Genomic DNA, 23845 nt, shown 5'->3' on the forward strand with positions numbered 1-23845 from the left:
ACTATCCCCTCTTCCTCAATGACATTCAACTATCTCCCTCTTCTACACTGAACATCCTCGGTCTATCCTTTATTTATAATCTGAACTGGAAATTTCACATCTCATCTCTAGCTAAAACAACTTGTATGAAGTTAGGCGTTCTGAGACGTCTCCGCCAGTTTTTTCTAACCCCACCCAGATGCTAACTCTGTGCAAGGGCCTTATCCGTCCATGTAAAGAAGTATGCTTCACATGTCTGGAGGGGTTCCACTCATACCGCTCTTCTAGCCAGGGTGGAATCAAAAGCTTTTCATCTCATCAACTCCTCTAACTGACTGTCTTCAGCCTCTCTCTCATCGCCTCAATGTTGCATCTCTAGCTGTGTTCTACAGCTATTTTCATGCTAACTGCTCTTCTGATCTTGCGAACTGCATGCTTCCCCTCCTCCCGCGGCCTCTCTGCATAAGACTTTCGCTTTTCTTTCACCCCTATTCTGTCCACCTCTCTAATGCAAGAGTTAACCAGTATTCTCAGTCATTCATCCCTTTCTCTGGTAAACTCTGGAACTCCCTGCCTACTTTTGTATTTCTACCTTCCTATGACTTGAATTCGTTCAAGAAGGAGGTTCAAGACAATAATTATTATCCTTCAATTTTTGACTACCGCTTTGGACTCTTCTGGGACTGGCATCTCAGTGGGCTTTTTTTTTTTTTATTTTGGATTTTTTTTGCCCTTGACCAGTGTCCCTTATATATATATATATATATATATATATATATATATATATATATATATATATATATATATATATATATATATATATATATATATATATATATATATATATATATATATATATATATATATATATATATATATATATATATATATATATATATATATATATATATATATATATATATATATATATATATATATATATATATATATATAACGTTGAATACACCTCTGTAAGCTGTCGCCTGCAGGCTGAGATTCAACGACACGTATCTAGGTATCTGTTCCTTCTACTTACATCCCAATGGCCCCGTTGTTGATGACAATATTACGTCATTGATAAGGCAACTTCCCGGCAACAGGCTAGTTTTGAGCGACTTCAACGCTCATCATCAGCAATGGGGAAATTAGAAGTCAAGTGTACGGGGGGAGCAGATAACATATTATTATAAACAAACTTCTGTCTTCTGAACGATGGAAGTGCGACTTATGTAGATGATAGGACAGGTGATGCGTCTTACATTGATCTGTCATTGCTCTCGCCAGGTATACTCCCTGACTTGGGAAGTCATCGACGACTTTCACGGAAATGACCATCTGCCCATCTGCATCTCTTATGCATACGACATTCTGCCCATCCCCCTTCCAAGTTTACCTTCAAGAGAGCAGACTGGGCAGCCTTTTGTAAGGTTGCCGACGTCGATATATCTGGCTAGAAAATTAACGCTATGGTCAGCAACGCAACACAATCCATATTACACTGCGCCGAGGCATGTATTCTGAAGACTTCTCCACTTCACACTAAACATAGAGTTTTATGGTGGACAGCGGATGGCCGACAAGCATTTTGTGAACGTAATAGACGATAAAGGCATTTCAGCCAGCATACCAGTCTCCTATTTGAACTTCTATCTGCCCTAAAATCCTGTAAAGGCTCCAGCCCCAGTCCAGACAATATTTCATATATTATGTTACAACTTCTCAGCCATTCGCTTGCAGAATTATTACAACTTTACAATAGAATCTGGACCATCCACACCCTTCTTCACCCTTGGCACTTTGCTCATGTCATCCTAATCACCAGTAAGAATAGACGCCTTCCGGATCCTAGTGCGTTTCGTCCTTTTGTGCTCACGAGCTGTCTATCTAAGGTTATTGAACGGATGATAAAGCGAAAGCTTCTATTTTTTAGAAGCGAAGGGTTTGTTAGGTCGGGTTTTTCAGAAGTACCGATTACCTACCAAACCTGAAGCATTCCATTTCAGAGGCATTTGCCAAAAATTAGTTCATGATAGGTATGTTTCTGGACATCCATAAAGTCATGACATGGCGACACGGTATCCTCATGAAACTTTACGCTCACGGCTTCAGAGGTAACTTGCCTATTTTTGTTTATAACTTTCTTCAGGATAGAATATTCTAACCAATTTCCTGTTAACGTAATCTCGGACTTTTTCGTCCAGGAATACGTGATGCCACAGGGTAGTGTTTTTGGTTCAATTTTATTTTGTATTATGATTAATGATATTCTGTCGACATCTTCCGTCCCCAGGAATCTGAAATACTCACTCTACGCTGACGATTGTGCGGTGTGGCGCTCTTCGCTTAACGCATATTTCTCGGCGGGGCGGATTCAAGGCGCTCATGACTCCGTCCAGCATTGGACATTTCTCCTGGGATTGAAGTTTTCCTTTCCTAAGCATATCGGTGTTGTTTTCACTAGAAATAACGTACATAACTGGTAAATAACCATTGAAGGCCAGCCGATACCGTTTGAAAATTAATTTAAGTTCCTAAGCAGGCATTTTGAAAGCAGATTCAATTGGAAGACTCATGTTGATCAATTGCTTATCCGTTGTCATAATAAAAATCAATGTTCTCAAGTATCTTCCTGGTACGTCATGGGGAGCAGAAAGAAAATCTTTATTAACGATGTATAAGTCCTTAATTCGTTCTCACTTACACTATGGCTCACCGGTGTATGGGTCTGCGTCTGAACCAACACTGAGGAGGCTGGATGTCTTTCAGAATGAAGGTGTACGAATGTGTCTTAGGGCCTTGCCGAGTGCAGTGCGGATTGAGGTTAAACCCAACATTACATCTTTACATATTCATCGCGACGTCCTTGTACTCTCGCATGGGATGAAGATTGCCCGGAAGGCTCCTGTCGGTAACACAGCAAGCAAGATTGTATGGAAGCACCACCACCTCCACAATGTGGTCCGACGTCCAGTTGTCATCAGTTGTCTGCCAACGGACGGGCATCCGACTGAAGGCTGCGGACCAACTTCACCATCAACTGGCTCTCGGGGAAGAAGGCTATCGTTACTGAGGCGGAGCTCCACCAACACTTCGTCGCTGGCCTCCCTCCATCCCTACAACTATATACTGACAGCTCCAAGACGGATGAATGTGTGGGTGCAAGTGTTTGCTCGTGTGAGGGTGCTCTCAGCTTTCGACTGCCTTCCTATACTCGTACATCGATGTTTTTTTTTTTCTTTTGATAAGGCCATAAATTGTATATATTACATTCACCTCATCATTCAAGTGTATTTTTTTTTGGACTCTATTTAAACTCCTCAGGCGATAGAGTCCGGCTACACGGATACAAATGAAGTCCAGGACAGGATCATTAATAAGCTGAATTCTTGTAAATCCTTCTCACTGATTTAGGTGCCTGGACATTCCAGTATACGCGGGAATGAACAGGCTGACATGGTGGCTTGGTCTGCCTATGCTGCAAATGCAAAAGACTATCCACTATATTCATATGTTTGTGTAGTTTGGAAGTTACATCCTGGAGCAGGAGAGCTTCGCTCAGTCTTAAAATCCCCAGCTTTATCGTCAGGTACAGTAAGGTGATCCCAGATTCGTGAAGTCATGGTGACTCCCGCTAGTCTGCTGCTGTTGCGAGTGATACCGAGGTGGAGTGGAGAGTGGAACGTGACAGGAATAAACGCGTTCACGCTTCTTGAGTAATGAGTTGTACTGGCCCTGTCTACTGTAACATGTTACCAATTGAGAAAATACTACAGTAATTATGCTCCGTTATCTTATATTACACTACAGTATCATAATACTCAATGTACGTATTTACCCAAAAGTATCATCACAAACTTCGCTAGAATCTATCAAATACGATGTACTTCTTTGTGCTTGAATGTACTTGGTATTTTTTTAGTATTTTGTGTCTAAGTACAAGTAACATTGAATTTTTAAACTTAAAACTTAAACTTAAAAGTACAAGTACATGGAAATCTATAATTTAGTCCAAGTCCAAGCACATATACTTGAACCCAACCCTGGAGGACAGCATTTATATGTGCATCGTTCCATGGGGAAAGTTTATGATCATACCTGGAAAAAAAAAAAAAAACCGTCTGATTCGATTCACGCGCATAGGTGTACTACCTATATTTAGAATTATAGCTAATATTTGTCTAGCACTACGATAAAGATGCAGAGAGAGAGAGAGAGAGAGAGAGAGAGAGAGAGAGAGAGAGAGAGAGAGAGAGACTCGATAAACCATTTATAGATCAAAGATTAATAATTTTGAGACATCGCATAAACTGGATGCTTTCAGGGTACCAGACACCTATCAAAAAAAATCGCATAAATACCTGATTTACCAATAGGGTTTGGAATAAGAAAACATTCTTAACAAAAGCTTCACCGAGGCAGAAGTGCTCCCTGCCAGGAGTGACAGGAAATATAGAAAGTAATATGGAAACAAAACCTTACCTTAGAAAGACTGGCATCTCGAGGGTGCACAAGGCGCAGACTTTGTAACTTTTCCGGCACGAATAATCCGACCACAAACCCTGCCATATACATATGCAAAACACTTGTTAATAAAATAAATAAATAAATAAACAACTACTTTAATAAAGCCTAAGTTTAGGTTTTAGTATATTTCATTATATTATGTCAGATATAGTACGCATTCTTATTAATCATACTACTTCTGTTGTCATAAGTGGTGTTAAGATTTCTCTAGTATGTTCCACTAATATAAAAATACGTAAAGCCCTGTCATATCTCTCATGATAATCGAGTTTCTTGTGAAATGAGAATCTATATTTAGGGGTCAGTGTTACATGCAGAGCGGTGAATCAGGACCCATATATGTATACTGTGTTATTACAGGAGGAGGCAGTAGACATCTACCGAAATGATCACTCCCAGAGAAACGATCACTCGCAGAGGTGTCTCAAGTAATGGAGCGGTTTGTACTGGATCAGGGGGTGTTGTGAACTTTCCAATGACTCAGTTGTGACTCCCTGAACGTTTTCTTTAGTGTCTCTCAACGCAAGGGAGCAGTCAAAACCTGTTCTCTCAAAGCAATTCTCTTCCTGCTGGGACTTTATTCGCCCATTTATTGAGTATATTTCACATGCACACATACTTTTATACAGGGTGGAATCAAAAGCTTTTCCTCTTATCAAATCCTCTCCTTTGACAGTCTTTTCAGCCTCTTATCGCAGCAATTTTGCATCTATTGCTATCTTCTACCACTATTTTCATGCTAACTGCTTTTCTGATCTTGCTAACTACATGCCTCCCCTTCTCCCACGGCCTCACTGCACAAGACTTTCTTCTTTCTCTCACCCCTATTCTCTCCATCTCTCTAATGCAGGAGTTAACCAGTATTCTCAATCATTCATCTCTTTTTCTGGTAAACTCTCGAGCTCCATGCCTGCTTCTGTATTTCCTCCTTCTTATGACCTGAACTCGTTCAAGAGAGAGGTTTAAAGACACTTATGCTTAATATTCGAAGACCACTTCTGAATCTGGGACCGCCACCTCAGTAGGTCTTTTTTTTTATTTATTATAATCGTGTTACCCTTGGCCGGTGACTTACATTTTTTTTTATTTTTATGTAGGAAGGACACTGGCCAAGGGGAACAAAAATCCAATAAAAAAAAATGCCCACTGAAATGCCAGTCCCATAAAAGGGTCAAAGCAGTAGTCAAAAATTGATAAATAAGTATCTTGAAACCTCCCTCTTGAAGGAATTCAAGTCATAGGAAGGTGGAAATACAGAAGCAGGCAGGGAGTTCCAGAGTTTACCAGAGAAAGGGATGAATGATTGAGAATACTGGTTAACTCTTGCGTTAGAGAGGTGGACAGAATAGGGATGAGAGAAAGAAGAAAACACGCACACCTTTTACTCAAAATTCAATATGGTGATTCCGACACTTGCCTCGGAGTCGCGTTTGGGAAGGGAACCATAAATATCCACAGGTTGGGCTGCTCTTCTGGTATTTACCCTCTCGATACCCCATGAACTTTTTTTTCATTACGTTCTGCAACATTCACGACCTTAGATCAAATTTTTAATTTGTGGAACACCACCTCTTCTCTATCAATCCTCATCATCTATTCCTCACCAAAATACAGGTGTCTGAGGCAACTGACAGTACCCCTTTCTCTGTTCCATCCTACTATATCTATCCCCATTTTCAATGCAAAGTTTGATGTTGAGTATATGTGCCCAACGACCTAACCTGCTGTCGTTCCCACACTCTTGAATCTTCCGAATTTTCTAACATCTGGTTACAACTGCAGAGACTATTTATCGACAAATCTGGTGAACTAGTCTTTAACTTTGCTATCCTCCATGCTCAAGAGTAACTTATGCAACACCCTCTTGGAGATAAGTCCACCATTCTTGAGTTTTTCCCTAACCTCTATTCCTTCTGCTTGTGCTGTCACTCTGTCTTTTCCGTTGGGCTCTTCCGATCATAACCTCATATCTGCATCTTGTTTTATCGTTCCAATCCCTCCTCAGGATCCCCCCAAAGCGGAGGTGCCTTCGGCCTTTTGTCTGATAATTCGGGAGACCTGAATAGGTATTACTCTGATTTTTCTTGGAACGACTACTGCTTCCGTGTCAGAGACCCGTCTTTGTGTGCTGAGCGCATAGCAGGCGTGATAGTCTCGCATGGAGGGATGCATTTCTCACTTATTCTCTCGCTCTAAACCTTCCAAACCTTGGTTTAACTCAGCCGTTTCTCGTGTTATACACGACAGAGAAGCGGCCCACAAACGGTAGTTGGGCCTTACTTTACCTGAATCTTTTACACTATATATTTCTGCCCATAATCATGTTAAATATGTCCTCCAACTAGCCAAAAACTCTTTCATCAATACAAAAAAATGTAAAAATTTTTTATATCTAACTTCCCTCGGGATTTTGGCACCTAGCCACAAGTATTTCTAATAGCTTTACTTCTTCATCTTTCCCTCATTTATTTCAATTTGATGGCACCACTACCATCTCATCTATCTCTAGCGCTGAACTCTTCGCTCAGACCTTTACTACTTGATGCTATCCATTCAGATTCTTTGCAGTCATATTTTGAATGCCCTAGCTGGCCTTAACCCTCGGAAGACTTATGGAACTGATGGCGTCCGTCCTATTTCGACAATTCAGGGCTTATTCCTCCCTCTCCCATACCCTCCAACTACTTCATGCTACCCATTAAGATCTTTTGCATTGATGTTTTCCATACCTTTGCTGGCCTTAACCTTTGGAAGCCTTATGGACCCGATGGTGTCCGTCCTATTTTCTCCGAAAGTGTGCTCCCGTGCTATCTTGCCTTGTCAGACTCATACAGCTCTAACAACATGTACCTTCCTTTCTTACGGGATATTTGCCTACATTCCATAAAAATACTGTACTAATTTTTTCTGCCTCTCTACAGTTTTCAAATTTATATTCAACAGAAAGATTCTTAAACATCTGTCACTTCAAAAACTTATATCTGATCACCAGTATGGGTCCCATCGTGGCCGCTCTGCTGGTGATCTGACTTTCCTTACTGGGTATTGGTAACCCTCTTTTAGGGATTCTGATGAAATTTAGATATATCAAAAGCACAAAACTTTGATTTCCAAACTACCCTTCTACGGCTTTTATCCTTCTCTCTGTAACTTCATCTCAAGTTTTTGACCGTTCTACTGCTGCTGTGGTAGATGGTCATTGTTCTTCTCTTGCCTCTATAACAGTGGTGTTCCTCAGGAATCTGTCCTGTCACCCACTCTCGTTGTATTATTCACCAATGATCTTGTAACCCAAACTTCTTGTCCTATCCACTCCTACACTGATGATACCACCATGTGATTTACATGTCTTTTCATAAATATCCAACCCATCAATAATTAAACAGCTCGCACAGGAAAGCCACATAACGTCTGACTTTTTATCTCTAAAATTTGTGATTTGGGGAGAAGAAATTTAGTATTGTTCAATGCCTGAAAAATTCAATTCCTCAGTCTATCAACTCGACACAACCATCTAGATACATAACTATCCCCTCTTCTTCAATGACACTCCATTATCCCCTTCTTCTACAATGAACATCCTTTTTCTGTCCTTTGCGTACTTATAATCTAAATCTAAACTGGAAACTTTACATTTCCTCTTTAGCTTCCATGAAGGTAGACGTTCTGAACCGTCCCCGCCAGTTTTTCTCATCCTACCGAGCTGCACTACTTTGTGTGGGGACTTTATTAGTCCATGTATGGAGTATGTTTCATATGTATGGCTGGGGGAAAGGGTGTCCACTGCTCTTATTATCCGCTCCTCTAACTGACCGTCTGCAGCCTCTCTTTCTTGGCCGCAAAGTTACATCTCTTGCTATTTGTACCTCTATTTTCACGCCAGCTGCTCTTCTGGTCTTGCCAACTGTATGCCTCTCATCCTCCCGCAGCCTTGCAACACAAGACTCTAGTTTTCTCACCCCCTATTCTGTCCACCTCCCTAATGCAGGAGTTAATCTCAATCATTCACCCCTTTTCTGGTAAGCTCTGGAATTTCCTGCCTGCTTCTGTATTTCCTTATGACTTAAATTCTTTCAAGAGAATGATTTCAATGTTATTTTAGCTTTCTATTTGGCACTAAAGTGGGTCTTCTATTTTTTCTTTAAAAATTTTGTTGCCTTTGGCCAGTGGCCAAAAGTCAGTGAGTGCATCTTTCTTTTCTTTTTTTTAATTATTGGTCTAAATAAAATGCTTTGATTAAAATATTTTTTCTAACTCAACTGCAAAACGTGAACAAAATATGAAAAATAATAACACATTTTGGAGGACGTTTCTCCTTCAGAGACAAATGACGGACAACCAGCTGATGATGGTATTCCTGAAAATCCTTACCTTAAAAGTTTGGCTTTTCATCACAACACAGTCGTCATGGTCGTCGCCGTTGGGTCGTCCTGGAGCCCAGTTAAAGAACGTTACCTGGGAATAAATCAAGATAACGTTTCGTAAAAAAACGAAAAAAAAAACGTTTCGTAAAAAAAGAAAAAAGTTACTCTCAAGTGACTTGCTTACCGATGGCGTGAATGGAAATATCACAAAGCAGTAATAAAAAAAATCCAATAAATAATTGTAATACACAACTATGCATATGTTATGTTTCTGCATTACATGCATGCATTACATTACACTGTATGCTACAACCTGCCTCATAAGAACTTCCAAAATGATCTTACAAGCGATGATGTAACAGAGAAAGCCAGGAAGAATTATCATTTCATTAGTGCAATAATATCGTCATTAGCCTGACATATACTACCAGCGTGCAGTCGTATTCTATTTACAACACTGATGAGGTTTAGATAATTGCTCTATATATATATATATATATATATATATATATATATATATATATATATATATATATATATATATATATATATATATATATATATATATATATATATATATATATATATATATATATATATATATATATATATATATATATATATATATATATATATATATATATATATATATATATATATATATATATATATATATATATATATATATATGTATATATATATATATATATATATATATATATATATATATATATATATATATATATATATATATATATATATATATATATATATATATATATATATATATATAATCTATCTTTTCTCTCTCTCTCTCTCTCTCTCTCTCTCTCTCTCTCTCTCTCTCTCTCTCTCTCTCTCTCTCTCTCTCTCTCTCTCTCTCTCTCTCTCTCTCTCTCTCTCTGCTCTTGCTCTCGCCAATTATACTCTCTGACTTCTCCTGAGGAGTCATTGATGACTCCCACGAAAGTGATCATCTGCCTATCTGCATCTCTTATTCACGCGACATCCCGCCCAACCCCCCGCCCTCCCAAGTTTAACTTCAAGAGAGCAGACTGGGCAGCCTTTCGTGAGGTTACCGACGTGGATATATCTGGCGAGGATATTGACACTATGGTCAGCAACGCAACACAATCCATATTACACATCACCGAGGCATGTATTCTGAAGTTCACACTAAGCATGGAGTTTCATGGTGGACAACGGATTGAAAACAAACACTTCGCGAGCGCAATAGACGATACAGGAATTTCAGCCAGCAGCCCTGTCAAGTAAATATCATAACCTACAAAATGACAAGGGGTTAGGCAAATAAAGTCATTTGTAATGCTAAAAAGGACTCATTCAGACAATTCACATCAACCATCAACCGCAATAACCCCCCGTCACATTTCTGCAATACAATTCAAATAAACAATAAAAGTCTCACAATAAATAACACTGTAATAGATGACCAAGTAGCCATAACCATTTCAATACCACAACACTTCCACTAGTTAAGCAATACCAACTGTGACCCTGCCTTCCTTCCGCGTAAGGAGGCAATGGAATTCACTGTCCCAAACTTTGCCACAGGAGGCGTAAAGTCAGACTACAATACATAATTTACGTTGAATGAACTCTTCTTTGCCCTGAAATCCTGTAAAGATTCCAGTCCCAGTCCAGACAACATATATAGCATGCTACAACATCTCGGCTATCAATTCCTTTCAACATTACTAGAATTCTATAATAAAACCTGGACCACCCACACTTTCATTTACTCTTGACACTGCTCACTTCATCCCACTCCCCAAAAAGACTGGACGCTTTACGGACCTAAGTGCGTTTCGTTTTCTTGCGCTCACGAGCTGTCTACCATGGAACAAAGGGTCAATTTTTTTTGTTTTGGAAGCGAAGGGTTTGTTAGGTGATTAACAATCGGGTTTTCGGAAGTACCAAGGCACGATGGATCACCTAACACACCTGGAGCATTGCTTTTCAGAGGCATTGGCCAAAAAAAGAATTCATGATAGGGTTTATTTCTGTACATCCACAAAGCCTTCGACATAGCATGGGGTAACGGTATCCTCGTGAAACTCTACGCTCATGGCTTCAAAAGTAATCTCCCCATTTTTATTTTTAACTTTCTTCAGGACAGAACATTCTGTCAAGCTTTCCTGTTGTGTAATCTCGAACGTTTTCGTCCAGGAAAACGGAGTGGCACAGGGTAGTGTTCTTACTCCCATTTTAATTATATTATGATTAATGATATTTTCCCGATAATCTCTGTAACTTCAGTAATCTTAAAAACTCACATTACGATGATGACTGTGCGTTATGGCACTCCCCGACTAACGCACAGTTCTCGGTGGGGCGGATTCAAGCTGCTCTTGACTATCCAGCATTGGAACTCTATGTGGGGATTTGAGTTTTTTGTTCCTTAGTGTATTAGTGTTGTTTTCACGCTGTAACGTACCTAACTTGCAATTAACTCTTCAAGGACAGCCGATATTGTTTACAAATTCAGTTAAGTTTCTGAGTCTGCATTTTGACAGTAGACTCAATTGAAAGACACATGTTATGGAATTGCTTATCTGTCGTAAAAAAAAAAAAATGTCCTCAAATATCTTTCTGGTACCTCTTGGGAAAGCAGACAGACATCTTTATTAATGATTTATAAGTTTTTAATTCGTCCTCACTAAGACTATGGCTCACCGATGTATGGGTCTGCGTTGGAGCCTGCACTGAGGAGGCTGGATGTGTTTCAGAATGATTTTTTTTTTTTTTTTTTTATGTAGGAGGGACACTGACCAAGGGCAACAAAATTCCAATAAAAAAAATGCCCACTGTAATGCGAGTCACATAAAAGGATCCAAAGCGGTAGTCAAAAACTGAAGGATAAGTGTCTTGAAACCTCCCTCTTGAAGGAATTCAAGTCATAGGAAGGTGGAAATACAGAAGCAGGCAGGGAGTTCCAGAGTTAACCAGAGAAAGGGATGAATGATTGAGAATACTAGTTAACTCTTGCTTTAGAGAGTTGGACAGAATAGGGGTGAGAGAAAGAAGGTCTTGTGCAGTGAGGCCGCGGGAGGAGGGAAGGCATGCAGTTAGAAAGATCAGAAGAGCAGTTAGCATGAAAATAGCTGTAGAAGACACCTAGAGATACAACATTGCGGCGAAGAGAGAGAGGCTGAAGACAGTCAGTTAGAGGAGAGGAGTTGATGAGACGAAAAGCTTTTGATTCCACCCTGTCTAGAAGAGCAGTATGAGTGGAACCCCCCGCAGACATGTGAAGCATACTCCATACATGGACGGATAAGGCCCTTGTACAGAGTTAGCAGCTGGGGTGGTGAGAAAACTGGCGGAGACATCTCAGAACACCTAACTTCATAGAAGATGTTTTAGCTAGAGATGAGATGTGAAGTTTCCAGTTCAGATTATAAGTAAAGGACAGACCGAGGATGTTCAGTGTAAAAGAGGAGGACAGTTGAGTGTCATTGAAGAAGAGGGGATAGTTGTCTGGAAGGTTGTGTCGACTTGATAGACGGAGGAATTGAGTTTTTGAGGCATTGAACAATACCAAGTTTGCTCTGCCCCAATCGGAAATTTTAGAAAGATCAGAAGTCAAGCGTTCTGTGGCTTCTCTGCGTGAAATGTTTACTTCCTAAATGGTTGCACGTCTATGAAAAGATGTGGAAAAGTGTAGGGTGGTATCATCAGCAGTGGGTGACAGGACAGAACCTTGAGGAACGCCACTGTTAATAGATTTAGAAGAACAGTGACCGTCTACCACAGCAGCAATAGAACGGTCAGAAAGGAAACTTGAGATGAAGTTACAGAGAGAAAGATAGAAGCTGTATAAGGGTAGTTTGGAAATCAAAGCTTTGTGCCAGACTCTATCAAAAGCTTTTGATATGTTCAAGGCAACAGCAAAACTTTCACCAAAATCTCTAAAAGAGGATGACCAAGACTCAGTAAGGAAAGCCAGAAGGTCACCAGTAGAGCGGCCTTGACGGAACCCCATACTGGCAATCAGATAGATGGTTGTGAAGTGATAGATGTTTAAGAATCTTCCTGTTGAGGATAGATTCAAAAACTTTAGATAGGCAGGAAATTAAAGCAATGGGATGATAGTTTCAGGGATAAGAACGGTCACCTTTTTAGGAACAGGTTGAATGTAGGCAAACTTCCAGCAAGAAGGAAAGGTAGATGTTGACAGACAAACCTGAAAGTTTGACTAGGCAAGGTGCAAGCACGGAGGCACAGTTTCGGAGAACAATAGGAGGGAACCCATCAGATCCATAAGCCTTCCGAGGGTTTAGGCCAGCAAGGACATGAAAAACATCATTGCGAAGAATTTTAATAGGTAGCATGAAGTAGTCAGAGGGTGGAGGAGAGGGAGGAACAAGCCCAGAATCGTCCAAGGTAGGGTTTTTAGTAAAGGTTTGAGCGAAGAGTTCAGCTTTAGAAATAGATGTGATAGCAATGGTGCCATCTGGTTGAAATAAAGGAGGGAAAGAAGAAGAAGCAAAGTTATTAGAGATATTTTTGACAAGATGCAAGAAGTCACGAGGGGACTTAGATCTTTAAAGGTTTTAACACTTTCTGTTGATGAAGGAGTTTTTGGCTAGTTGGAGAACAGACTTGGCATGGTTCCGGGCAGAAATATAAAGTGCATGAGATTCTGGCGATGGAAGGCTTAAGTACCTTTTGTGGGACACCTCTCTATCATGTGTAGCACGAGAACAAGCTGTATTAAACCAAGGTTTGGAAGGTTTAGGTCGAGAAAAAGAGTGAGGAATGTACGCCTCCATGCTAGACACTATCACCTCTGTTATGCGCTCAGCACACAAAGACGGGTCTCTGACACGGAAGCAGTAGTCATTCCAAGGAAAATCAGCAAAATACCTCTTCAGGTCCCCCCAACTAGCAGAGGCAAAACGCCAGAGGCACCTTTGATTAGGGGGTTCCTGAGGAGGGATTGGAGCGATAGGACAAGATACAGATATGAGATTGTGATCGGAGGAGCCCAACGGAGAAGAAAGGGTGACAGCATAAGCAGAATGATTACAGGTCAGGAAAAGGTCAAGAATGTTGGGCGTATCTTCAAGACGGTCAGGAATACGAGTAGGGTGTTGCACCAATTGCTCTAGGTTGTGGAGGATAGCAAAGTTGAAGGCTAGTTCACCAGAATGGTCAGTGAAGGGAGAGGAAAGCCAAAGCTGGTGGTGAACATTGAAGTCTCCAAGAATAGAGATCTCTGCAAAAGGAAAGAGGGTCAGAATGTGCTCCACTTTGGAAGTTAAGTAGTCAAAGAATTTCTTATAGTCAGAGGAGTTAGGAGAGAGGTATACAGCACAGATAAATTTAGTTTGAGAGTGACTCTGTAGTTGTAGCCAGATGGTGGAAAACTCGGAAGATTCAAGAGCGTGGGCACGAGAGCAGGTTAAGTCATATGTACGAATATGTCTTGGGGCCTAGCGCTTCAGTCGTGTAACGCGGATGGAGCTAGAGGCCAACATTCCTCCACTAAACACACGTCACGACCTCATCATTAATTTGTAATTTTTTCGGACTCTTATGTCAGCCCTCCACGAAATAGGGTCCGGCCATAAGGATAAAGATAAAAAAAAAAAAAAATCCAGGGCAACAACATTAATAATCTAAATTCTCGTTGAAAATCCTTCTCATTGCTTTGGGTGCCTGGACATTCCAGTATACGTGGGAATGAACAGGCTGACATGCTGCCTTGGTCTGCTGCAGAGCTCGAATGAGCGTGGAACCTCCATCGGGATCTACAGTCATGTCTCTCAATTGTTAAATCATCAGTAAAACTCATATTGCAGAGTCACTGGGACAACCTAGATTATCCCTACGTACACCAAAATCCAATGTGCGAGTGGGCGTCCTCCAATCATCCTACATGGCGGAAAGAGGTGGTCCTCGCAATCCGTAGGATGGGCTGCACCCTCCCCATACATATGCTGTCCTACGTAGTCAATGCCTTTCTACCACAATGTACCACCTGTAACGTTACCCTCTTTGTCGAGCACATCCTGCTTTACTGTGTGCGTTATCGGGAGGAAAGGCGACCCATGGCAGCTTACTGCTGGGGCCGCGGCGTCCCGCTAATTCAGTCTACCCCTTTGTGTGATGAGTATCGGGATGTGGTCGACTGACTGACACCAATTTAATCAGAGAACCTTGATTTACTTTTGTATATTATGTCACTCGTATGTGTTAAGTACTATGTATATACACTTGTAAGATCTTTAAATAAAAGTATGAAAATGTGCATGAACTATGTACTGCGTGATTTATATGAACGTGTTCCCCAATGAAGTACATACATAATGCGTAGTAATGCTACGTAGCCTCCCCCTCTTGTGTATCTGTGTGTTACCCCTCCCTCTTCCCTGCCCTTACAAAGGACAATACTTCTGTGACAAGGGTAGGAATCCCGTATGAATGAAGCATGTGTGATAAAATACATATGTACTGTATATTGTAGATGTTGAAAATTACATAAATAATTATATAAAAAATAAAATAAAATAAAATAAAATTAATTGACTAAAAATAAAATAATACAAAGTTAAAATGGCCTAATTCCCACGGTAGGGTGATGGCCAAAAAAAAAAAAAAAAAAAAAAAGAGCCGGTCAGATTGAACCCAGACACCGTGTTGTGCACTGTGTTCTGCCTCTGCCCTTCAACCTCCTTTGCATGTTTCTTTTTTTTTTTTTTTGTACGTCCTTCAGGCTTAGGAATTAGTTAAATAAAGTTAGGATTTCCTTTCCCTTGTGACCTTAGCTTTTGCTTGTCGCTGTCCTTTCCTTATTGTTGCCACGATTGTGTTTCCTTTCTCACCTACGGAGGATCCGCCTTAGTAAGCATGCTTTTGGAGTGAATTGACACCGGCCTCCTAGAGTAATTTGGCAGGACAGTCTGACCTAGGAAAACTCCTCTCCTACCATTTGTCCCGCTCTCCTCCTGTAAGGGGGGGAGTGTATCCCCTCCCATACCTGACAGGCACCCCCTCTTCTTCCTCAAAGGTGAGGGAGGATGCTGATCGACGTCCACCGACTGCCCGACTCTCGATTGATCCCGACAAAAGCCACCTACATGGTTCTCCACTCTAAGACAAATAAAACACCCGCCTCTCCACTGTTAATTTTTTGATAATCAAACAGGTCATTGATTGTAACAATGGAAATCTTCTTGGAGCTCCGCTTCATCCATGACATCGAAATCAAGGCTTCGATTCCATTGTCTATCAATTCGTGTCGAGTAGTCGCCTCCCACCGCGATTTCGTGGACATGGAACCGGCTGAGATTGTCGAATGCATGGCTGACCAGGATCTTATTGATACTAGAAAAATCACTGATGTGGTTGACGGCACAAGAGGGAGCACGGCTTCAGTAATTTTAACTTTAAGCGCTGCCAAGTTGACAGGACATTTATTTGTCTACAGGAGACAAGACTGCAAGATCAGCTTGATCCTGCAGTGTTAAAGCACTACCATTCCTATAAAAGATATGAAGGGCACAGTATACATACACATACATATACATATACATACACAGACACATACACCATATACACATATACAGCCATATACATACACATTGACATAGACAGAAGTGACAGTGAATACACCTGTGGAAGTTGTCGAGTGCAGGGTGAGATTCAATGACACGTATCTGGCTAGCTGTTCCCTCTACTTACCTCCCAATGGCCCCGTTGTTGATAACATTACATCATTCTTTAGTCAGCTTCCGGGAAACAGGCTAGATTTGGACGACTTCAACGCCCATCATCAGCAATGGGGCATTGAAAGGTCAAGTGTACGTGGGGAGCAGATAGTTAACATACTATTAGAGACAAACCTCTGCATTCTGAACGATGGAAGTGCGACTCATGTAGACGATCGGACTGGTAACGCGTCTGCCATTGATCTGTCTTTTCTCTCGCCAAATATAGCCCCTGACTTCTCCTGGAAAGTCATCGACAACTCCCAAGGAAGTGACCATCTGTCCATCTGCATCTCTTATGGACCCGACATCCCCACCCCCACCTCGTCCAGGAAATCGGGGTGCCACAGGGTAGTGTTCTTAGTATCATTTTATTTTGTATTATGATTAATGATATTCTGTCTACAATTTCCGTCCCCTGGAATCTTAAATACTCACTTTACGCTGACGACTGTGCGTTGTGGCACTCCTCGCCTAACGTACAGTTCTCGGCCAGGCGAATTCAAGCTGCTCTTGACTCCGGCCAGGAATGGGCCCCTTTGTGGGAATTTGAATTTTCCGTTCCTTAAGTGTATCGGTGTTGTTTTTACTAGACGTAACGTTCCCAATTTGCAAATAACACGATACCGTGTAAAAGTTCAGTTAAGTTCCTGGGTCTGTATTTTTGACAGGAGGCTCAATCGGAAGACTTATGTTGATGAATTGCTTATATGCTGCTGTAAAAATGTTCTCAAGTATCTTTCTAGTAAGTCATGGACAATAGATAGAAAATCTTTATTAATGTTGTATAAGTCCTCTTACTTAGACTATGGTTCACCAGTGTATTGGTCTGCGTCGGAACCGACACTGAGGAAGCTGGATGTTTTTCAGAATGAATGTGAACGAATGTGTCTTGGGGTCCTGCGCTGCACTTATGTGGCGCGGATGGAGGTAGACGCTTCACATACGACACGACGCCCTCCTTTTATCCCATGGGATTAAAACAGCCTGGAAAGCTTCCCTCCATAACGCAGGAAGCAAGATAATATGGCAGCACCACCACCACACTGCGGTCCGCCGTCCAGTCGTTGCTAGATTACACTCGCTCTGCCAACGGACGGGCATCCGACTGGGCAATGCAGACCAGCTCTTGCTGCCCACTCTTCCCTCATGGAACCAACCCAACGCCAGCTACACCATCAACTGGCTCTAGGGAAAGAAGGCTGTCGTTACCGAGGCGGAGTTCCACCTCCCTTCATTTCTACATCTATATACTGAAGGCTTCAAGATGGATAAATGTGTGGGTGCAAGTGTATGGTTGTGTGAATGTGCCCCCAGATTCCAACTGCCTTCCCATACACCGGCGTTCCCTGCTGAACTTTTTTTGCTATTGATAAGGTCATACATTATCATTCAATTGTATTTTTTTTTATTCTGTTGCCTTTAGGGAATAGAATATATTGCCTTTATGCAATAGAGTCCGGCCGCACGGATGCAAATAAAATCGAGGTCAACATCATTAATCGGCTGAATTCTTGTTGTAAATCCTTCTGATTGAATTGGGCGCCTGGACATTCCAGTATACGCGGGAATGAATAGGCTGATATCCTGGCTGGGTCTGCTGCAGAGCTAGAGGGAGCGTGGACCCTCCTTCAGGCAGTCATGTCTCTCAGTTGTTAAATCATCAGCAAAACTCCTGTGACAGATTCATTGGGACAGCATCCTAGACGAGTGGGCCTCTTCCGATAGCCCCACGAGGCGGAAGGAGGTGGTCTTTGTATGCCTCAGGATGGGCTGCACCCTCCCTACACATGTGCTCCGCTACATAGCCAATACATTTCTACCACAACGTACCATTTGTAACGTTACACTCTCTATCGAGCACATTCTGTTTCACTGTGTGCGTTATCGGGAGGAAAGGCTGCCCTTGGCAGCTTACTGCCGGGGCCGCGGCCTGTCGCTAACGCAGACCACCCTTTTGGCTGATGAACATCCAGATGTGGTCAATAGACCACCTGACTGAGACCAATCCAGTCAGAGAGCTGTGATTTATATGTATATATTATGTCTTATATATGTATCATACACTATGTATATAATCTGGCAAATGTGTAAATAAAAGTATGACGGTGTTTATGAACACGTACGGCGTGGTCTTAATATGAATGTATTCCCCATTTATGTACGTACTTAATAAGTAGTAATGCTACGTAGCCTCCTTACCAGTGTCCTGTGACTTGTCCCTCTCTCCTTTCTGCCCAGAGAAAGGACAATAGCTTTGTGATAAAACTAGGAATCCCGTATGAATGAAGTATGTGTGAAGGAATGAATGTGTATATATTGTACTGCATATTTTATGAAAAAAAATGAATAAAAGACAAAAAAAAAAGTAAGGTAAAAGTACAATAACAATGAAATGAAATTAAATTACTAAAAATAAAGTAAAATAAAAATGGCCTAATACTCTCGTTAGAATGATGCCCCCCGCCCCCCCCCCAAAAAAAAAAAAAATGTCTACACACTCAGAGAACAACAACAAGTGACTAAAAAACTTCTTGTCTTACTTAATTTGATATGGAACCGAGGACCCGCAACAAATGGTAATACCGAAGTGACCAGCCGTCACCAGCCGCCACGGCCACCGCCAACCGTCACCCCAGTCGTCATGCCGCCACACTGCCACAGTGGTCGTCAGCCACGTCATCACGCCATCACTGGCTACATGTTCACCCATTAGACATCTTGATAACAGACCTCATCACTCCGCGTGGCCTCTTCAGATAAGTCTGGATGCTTCTCGAGTTACACAACGCCACATTGTCCATGCTGCTCAACGCCCCACGCTGCCACGCTGCTCGATGCCCCACGCTGCTCGACGCCCTACGCTGCCATGCTGCTCAACGCTCCACGCTATCACACTGCTCGATGCCCCACGCTGTTACGCCCTATGCTGCCACGCTGCTCACTGTCCCACGCTGCCATGCTGCTCAAAGCCCTACGCTGCCATGCTGCTGAACGCCACACCACAACGGCACGCCGTTCACTGCAACAGCATGCAGCTCACCGCAACGCCACGCAGCTCCCCGCAACAGCACGCAGTTCCGTGCAACGGCACGCACATCAACAGAAAGCAACTCAACTACCTTGTTCCTTCCACGGACACAACAAAAATATGTCGTTCCTTCTACTTCGTCAATAGGGGAAGTTTTGTAGTGGCTCTTCTCAGTAACCACCGTTTTCTTTTATTTCAATTGCCATGACTTTCTTTCACTTAACTCATTTATCCGTAAATCTCCAGTGAAATATGTATCTATATTCAATGAATTGTCTCGACGCACACCTCCGGGCCGTCCTTGAGACAGTAAAGGCTCGGGCCACTCCATAGAGTGATAAATCTAAACAACAACATCTCAACGCACACGCAGAGCAAACAGTAACAAAATGTTAATAATTTTTAGTTTTACCTAAGTGACATGGAGCTGAGAACTCGCTACATATCTTTCCTTGTCTCATCATGTCGGTGGTAAAGGTGGTAATGGCCAAATTGTCATAACCAGAAGCCAAGGGTTGGTGTGCCTTGTTATATCTTCCTTGTGTCTGGTATCTGTTGCCATTACTATGTGCATTTTGCGCCTATAGCAGCATTCTGCAACGATTCATTACCATTCAGTTTGCTCCTCAGACACATCAGCTATTTTCTTGCTATGTATTTCCCTAAATACGTCTTCAGCAGAGGCCGCACTGCCGCTAATATGGCCGCTGTCAGCAGCTGCAGACTCAGATCATGATCCGGATAATTCATATCAGAGTAAATCCTGATCAAGATGTAAATAGAACACGGGCAGCGGGACCAGATCAGTGATCTGAAACGGATCCCGGTAAATAGAAGACGGTTTTAGTCTGCCATTAATAGGAAGGAACAAAAATGCGAGTCATTCAAACGAAGATATTCGCCGTTTTGATGCAGATAATCGGATACCCACAGGTAACACATTTCCACACCCAGTTACTTGCTCCTTATACTTATAATAATTACCTTAGCCGTGATGAGACTAGTAATTAAGCAACTTTGTCGTCCGGAAGATTAGGCCAGAAAAAAAGGTTGAAAATGAATCTCTCTCTCTCTCTCTCTCTCTCTCTCTCTCTCTCTCTCTCTCTCTCTCTCTCTCTCTCTCTCTCTCTCTCTCTCTCTCTCTCTCTCTCTCTCTCTCTCTCTCTCTCTCTCTCTCTCTCTCTCTCTCTCTCTCTCTCTCTCTCACACACACACACACGCACACACATTTCGGCCAGTGTCATGGTACTGCCATGCGTCATCTGTGTCGTCCTTAGTGATGCCCAGCCAAGTAAGCGGTTCTCCTTCTTTCGTGCACAAGCTCCTGCTCTCCATCGCTACGGAGTACGCCACCTGCAAGAAGACGCCTCGCATCAGCACGGCTTTCAAAAAGTTAGATGACGAAAATTATATGGTGAAGCATTGAATTTGAGTGAATGAAAATATGATTACATATTTATGTGACTGAGAATCGTATAGTAGATAATAAGAGGATAATGAATTAGTTATATACTTAACTTTTTTAGGGGGATTGTATATATATATATATATATATATATATATATATATATATATATATATATATATATATATATATATATATATATATATACGAGTATATATATATATATATATATATATATATATATATATATATATATATATATATATATATATATATATATATATATATATATATATATATATATACTCGTATATATATATATATATATATATATATATATATATATATATATATATATATATATATATATATATATATATATATATATATATATATATATATATATATATATATATATATATATATATATATATATATATATATATGTATATGTTACAGTCAATACCTGAATCCAGACAATTTGTAAAGTGACTTATTTTTTCAGGCAATTTGTGAACTGCCTGGTTAGGTTAGGTTAGGTTAGGTTAGGTTAGGTTAGGTTAGGTTAGGTTAGGTTAGGTTAGGTTAGGTTATAACCTAACCTAACCTAACCTAACCTAACCTAACCTAACCTAACCTAACCTAACCTAACCTAACCTAACCAGGCAGTTCACAAATTGCCTGAAAAAATAAGTCACTTTACAAATTGTCTGGATTCAGGTATTGACTGTAACATATATATATATATATATATATATATATATATATATATATATATATATATATATATATATATATATATATATATATATATATATATATATATATATATATATATATATATATATATATATATATATATATATATATATATATATATATATATATATATATATATATATATATATATATGCAGTAGGCACCTGCCGAAACGACAGTTACTCCCAGGGAGGTATAAAGCACTGGATCAAGGGGTGCTGTGAACTTATCATTAAACCCAGCTGTGACCTCACTGAACGTTTCCCTTTGTGTCTCACAACAAAAGAGGGCAGCCTACCCTCTAAACACAACTCTCTTCCTCCACACAAAACTACAAGCACCTCATAACAAACACACCCTTCACTCAAAATTTCAAAATTATCATGGCGATTCCTACACCAGCCTCGTAGTCCCCATCTCGGGAGGGGACCACAAATGTCCCCAGGTCGGACTTCCCTTTTGACACCCCCTTCAATTTTTTCTTTATTAACTTCTGCAACATTCGCGGTCTAAAATCTAATTTTCAATCTGTAGAACACCATCTCTCCTGTTCTAAACATCATATTCTTTTCGCCACTGAAACTCAAGTGTCTGAGACAACTGACAGTACCCTCTTTTCTGTTCTCTCCTACTTTCTCTATCCTCACTTTTGATCCAAAGCTGGATGTTGTGTTTATATGCTCAGCGACTTAACCTGCTCTCGTGCCCACGCTCTTGAATCTTCTAAGTTTTCCATCATCTGATTACGACTACAGAGTCACTCTCAAACTAAATTTATCTGTGCTGTATACCTCTCACCTAACTCCTCTGACTATAAGAAACTCTTTGACTACTTAACTTCCAAAGTGGAGCACATTTTGACTATCCTCCCTTTTGCAGAGAACTCCATTCTTGGAGACTTCCATGTTCACCACCAGCTTTGGCTTTCTTCTCCCTTCACTGACCATCCTGGTGAACTAGACTTCAACTTTGCTATCCTCCACGACCTAAAGAAATTGGTGCAACACCCTACTCATATTCCTGACCGTCTTGGAGATATGCCCAACATTCTTGACCTTTTCCTAACCTCTAATCCTGCTTATGCTGTCACCCTTTCTTCTCCGTTGGGCTCCTCCGATCATAATCTCATATCTGTATCTTTTCTTATCGCTCTAATCCCTCCTCAGGGTCCCCCTAAGCAAAGGTGCATGTGCCATTTTGTCTGTGCTAGTTGAGGGACCTGAGGAGGTATTTTGCTGATTTTCCTTGGAATGACGACTGCTTCCGTGTCAGAGACCCGTCTTTGTATGCCGAGAGCGTAACAGAGGTGATAGTGTCTGGCATCGAGGCGTACATTCCTCACTCTTTTTCTCGACCTAAACCTTCCAAACCTTGGTTTAACACAGCTTGTTCTCGTGTTATACATGATAGAGAGGTGGCTCACAAAAGGTACTTAAGCCTTCCATCACCAGAATTTCTGTTCACCAGAAGTCTGTTCTCCAGCTAGCCAAAAATTCCTTCATTAACAGAAAGTGTCAAAATCTTTCAAGATCTAACTCCCTTCGTGATTTCTGGCATCTAGCCAAAAATATCTCCAATAACTTTGCTTCTTCTTCTTTCCCTCCTTTATTTCAACCAGATGGCACCTCTGCTATCGCATCTATTTCTAAAGCTCAACTCTTCGCTCAAATTGCTGAAAACTCTACCTTGGACGATTCTGGGCTTGTTCTTCCCTCTCCTCCACCCTCTGACTATTTCATGCTAACTATTAAAATTCCTCGCAATGATGTTTTCCATCCCCTCGCTGGCCTAAACCTTCAGAAGGCTCATGGACCTGATGGGGTCCCTCCTATTGTTCTCCGAAACTGTGCTTCCGTGCTTGCACCTTGCCTAGTCAAACTCTTTCAGCTCTGTCTATCAACATCCATCTTTCCTTCTTGCTGGAAGTTTGCCTACATTCAGCCTGTTCCTAAAATGGGTGACCGTTCTAATCCCTCAAACTACTGTCGTATTGCTTTAATTTCCTGCCTATCTAAAGTTTTTATCTATCCTCAACAGGAAGATTCTT

This window comes from Scylla paramamosain, chromosome 37, assembly GCF_035594125.1.
Source record: "Scylla paramamosain isolate STU-SP2022 chromosome 37, ASM3559412v1, whole genome shotgun sequence".
NCBI lineage: Eukaryota > Metazoa > Arthropoda > Malacostraca > Decapoda > Portunidae > Scylla > Scylla paramamosain.